Source organism: Falco punctatus, assembly GCF_963210335.1.
Source record: "Falco punctatus genome assembly, chromosome: 8".
Classification (NCBI taxonomy): Eukaryota; Metazoa; Chordata; class Aves; order Falconiformes; family Falconidae; genus Falco; species Falco punctatus.
The window spans coordinates 24,504,384-24,509,074 of record NC_137588.1 but is presented as its reverse complement, the minus strand read 5'-3'; the positions used below and the strand labels follow the sequence as shown (position 1 = coordinate 24,509,074).

At 36.0% G+C, this 4,691-nt stretch overlaps 1 protein-coding gene across 7 annotated transcripts in view; it reads left to right on the top strand.

Moving 5' to 3' along the window:
* The window catches only part of SLC4A10 (solute carrier family 4 member 10), a 172,380-nt gene that overhangs the window by 48,404 nt on the left and 119,285 nt on the right, over positions 1-4,691 (top strand). The window lies entirely within an intron of this gene.

The following is a 4,691-nucleotide window of genomic DNA, read 5'->3' as shown; positions in this document are numbered from 1 at the left end:
GTATGACCTCATAGTTTATACTATTATTTATAACAGAAGAGTTTGTTTTACAGTTTTAGGTCATTTACAATCTCTTTGTCTGTGTAATTGCTTCATGTTGGATTTGCTACAGGATTTATAGGGTAGACTGTTTACATAAGCAGAGCAAGGTATATCTTGGAAATCTAATGTGTTGTTTATTGCTATTTGAACAATATAAGGTTATTCCATATGTATTTTCAACCTTTTTTTATTGTGAACATGCTTTCTTTTAACTAATTCATGGTAAAAGGTTAAACCTTTGCTGTAAAGTAAAATGACAAGATTGTATTGCATTTTTATTTTGCTTTATCTTTAGACGGCACACAAAGCTATTGTGAATGTTTTTCTTGTATGAAATGCAGTATAAGGCAGGCAACTGACTACCTACAGTGGCAGGTTATTTAAAACAACGTATCGCATTGTGTAACAGGACTGAGCTGTTCTGCAGGCACAGATCTTGCTTCATTTTGCAGTAGTAGATTTTTTTGTGTGTGTGCTTCATTTCAAATCAGTTTTAAAAATAGCTCACTGAACATAACAGTGAAAGTGTGGCAGGATAACTCTCCCCTTTTTAATTGTTACACTTTGTGACATATACTAATACTGATGGGTTGTAAAAGAGAAGGTTAAAACCTTAAATATTTAGAATGTTGTTTGAGACCATATTCTTTTTACTGAAGCATGTCTCAGCCTTTTTGTTTTAAACTGTTGCCAACTTTATTGCGAGGCTGATACTTTTGTATCTGCCAATGTGTTGTGGCAATGGATAGGAAAGTCAGAGTATATAAAAGAAAACAAGTACAGGAGTATTTTACACGGGAAGGCAGTGGCCTAATTTCATGTATGGAGCACAAAATGGAATTAAAGAGACTGTTACCACTTCAAGTGTTATAAATGCTAGATAATAGCTATTGTTTCCCTTGAATACATAATAGAGCAATTATTTTTGAAATTGTAGGAGAAGTTTATTTTTAAAAATTATATTCAGCTCCATCTTAAGAAATTCTAGATGTATTTGCAGAACATTTCCATGGCAACGTGTTTGGCCATGTGTTTTAAAAGCTCAGCTGAAACCTGAAAGTAGTGTGCAATTTTTCTGTTGCTTGCTTTACCCTTGTGGAACAACAATTTTCACATATTAACTGGACTGCAGATTGGCAGAGGTGAGCAGTATTTTCTGACCCCAAAGCACAGGATTAAGTGACCAAGATTTTGAAATATTTTCATATTTCTACCTAGAAATGTAAACATATCAAACATGGATTGATTATGCATTTAGAACTGTATACTGGTTTCACTCCCATTTAGTAACATTTTGTTGGAAACTTGTGTGTGAGACCATAGCAGATGAAACTTAAGAATGTGTGGCAAATCGCTTCAGTACAAGTGTCAGTCTTTTCATTTTTAATTAAAAACATATTTGTAAAAAATGTTGTAATACTTTTACTGGCTATAATTTATAGTTTCCCAGTCCATTTATCCAGCTTACATTCTTATTAATAATGGGAAAAGACTGCCCTGCTCTTAAGCTTGATTAGGCTTGGAATGATTTAACTATACCTTTCACTTGCTACAAGATCTTTTTAATCTGTTAGAATTTATTTTCAGTATTTTAATGTATTAGTCACAATGAGTACATTCTGTTCCTTGGCATTGGAATGAAATTCCTGAAAGCATTCGTTTCATGGTATTCTGGTGCTTTGCTGGGTATTCATGGACTTTTTAATAGGACCAACCCTTGCCCCAGCTGCTTTGTTTTCCTTATTCAAGTGTAATTTAAAATCTTGACTTACCTGTATTTTGAAGTTGTTTCTGAGCTCTCCTGCTCATTTAAAATAATTAGGTCTCCATGGAATTTTGTGTAACTGGAAACTATAGCGGTATGTCATTATGTTAATTCCACAAACTGTGTTCTGTGGACATTTTTGAAATGTATCATTGATAATAATCTCCAAATAGTGCAACAGACATCTATTGCAGCCAGTTTAGGAAAGAAACTATATCTACAGTGGAAAATGGTGAAGAATGCTTGCTTGAGGAAATGTGTGTTTAGCTCATCCCATTTTGAAATGATGTTACTAACTGTTGCAAGTGAGTTTGAATATGTTTTTATACTCAGAGGATATAGTCCCATTATAGGTCCTTCTTCATTTGGAGGGACTAGAGAATAATACCCTGAAGGAATGTATTAAGGAAGCAAAGTTCTTTTGTGAGAGAAGGAATTGCAGCAAGGTAGAGATGTACGTATGGGAGTATGAAATTGGACTGAAGTGATCTTACAGCTTAGAACTACAAACTATTTTGCTTGTTTAACCCACTCCTCCCTCCCCCCCCCCCCCAAAAAAAAAAAACACCCCAAAAAACAAAATGCCCACCAACCAACCAAAACACAAACAACACAACAAAACAAACAAACAAATCCTCAAAACCCAACCAGGTTTAAAATATGCTTGCTGATATTTGGGCATACTGCACAAATTTGGAGTCATTGAATCCAGTGGCAATGTGTTGGTATCAACTTAACAAGAAGGTTTTTTATGCCTTCTTTAAAATTATACCATCCCTCTTCAAACCAAGTTGATAACAACTTGTCAGTATTTGAAGAATGTAATGTAAAGAAGGGTCTCTCTAACTAAAGAATTCTTTCCCCATTACTGTGCATAACGAATATCCTTTAATGTGTGTTCCCCTATCTTTAAACATCCCTATTTATGGAACTTGATGATAAAGATCATATAAAGAAACAAAGCTCCTTGTGGATGTTTTAGGAACAGCATTAACTAGCAAGTTGGTCAAGAAGCCCAGTATTTGTGTCATTTACCAATGCTCATACTCATGCACATACTTAGTTGTGTAGTGCTTTTGCTTACTGGTTGCCATTCTGATTCCACACTACTGACATTTTTGTATGTTGTAGTGCCAGTTTTTAAGGAAATGGCAACACCTAGGACAAATAGGAGATCATTAAGCTTTGGAACAGGCTGCCCAGGGAAGTGATTGAGTCCCTATCCCTGGAGTTATTTATAAGACGTGTAGATGTGGCTTTTAGGGACATGGTTTAATGGGGGACTTGGCAGTGGTTATAGTTAATGGTTATGGTTGGACCCGATGATCTTAGAGGTCTTTCCCGATTCTATGATACTGTGATCATGGCCAAATATTCACAAATAGCTAAACAACACTAGAAGCAAAAAGTCCTTTTAGAGGGAGTTGAAGGAATTTGGGTCCTTTTGTCCTACATTAGTCTCCCTCCCATGAGATGATCCTATTCGCTGGTCAAGTTCTCCTCATTTAGTACTTTTATTCATATACCAAGTCAATGGGCCTAATGACCTGAATTAGGGAAGGGTTAGTATAAGCATGTCAGAAAGGTCTAAAATGTAAAGTAACATAGCATAAATAGGTAATAGTTAACTGCAGGGTCACAAAATATATAGCTAAATGGCTAGTGTTCCAGGAATGTTCTGTGCCATTTAGTGTTCCAAGAATATTACCATGTGTTCATTCTGAATAAAGACTTATTTGAAGGAGTTTTGCTGGTATGCAAATGTGAATAAATCACAACAATAATGCCACAGAAATGTCTTAAAAAAATTAAAATGGTCATAATTACTCCCAGCCAATTCCTGTAGAGGTGAGACCACCTACAAGGGAGTAGTAGGGAAGGTGACCATAGTAGTGCAGTAACAGAGAATGGTTATGCATTACTTTAAAATGGCATTTTAGAGAGAAGCAGCAATCCCAACTATGGTTTGTTCTCTCTCTCTCTCTCTTTCCTCCTTTGTCTCTGTTGTAATGAGTCCTATAAATAGTATGATTTGTTCAGATTGTTTCTTGTTTCCTTGCAAGACCATTTTTTTTTTGCCTTAACTTTTCAATAGAAGTTATTAATAAAAAATCATTAATATGAGTGCTGTTCAACTACTGTGATCAGAGTCTTTGGTCTCATGATAATTTCTTTCAGTAAACACTAAGTAGAAGCTGATCCATAATTCTGGTAGATTCCAATAGATGGCTTAGTTAGTAAAATGAATATAGACTACAGAGTAAGCTACATAATGCTTTCCATTGTGCCATACTGATTTCAGTGTGAGCCTAAAAAGGAGAGCATCACTATCCTGAATCATTTAAGAAATGTATATACCAGTAAGAGGTTACAAGATGTGACTGATAAGGTGGGGAGATAGTGCTATTCCCATTTTATTAAGGGGATCGAGTTTTTTCTTATGTTTGGGTGATACTTCTCGTATTTTAATTTGTGCCCATTTCCTCTTTACCTGTCACTGGGCACCACTGAGAAGAGTCTGGCTAAGCATTCGCTGCTTCCCTCCCCAGTCAGGTATTTGTACGCTCTGTCAAGACTCCTCTGAGCCTTCTCTTCTCAAGATTGAAACAGTCCCAGCACTCTCAGCCTCTCCTTCGATGACCTTTGTGGCCCCACACTGGCTTACTCCAGTATGTCCATGTCTCTTTTGTAAGAAGGGAGCCTAGAACTGGAGAGAGCGATACAGTTATGTCTCAACAGGGCTGAGTAGAGGGGCAGAATCACATTATCTGGTAAGGAAATTTGGCTTGTGTGTTAACTAGTCAATCAAATATGGGAAAGTTTGGACAAAAGTCCTTCTAAAATGAGGACTAAATGCACCAAAAATTATAAATACTAATGTTTG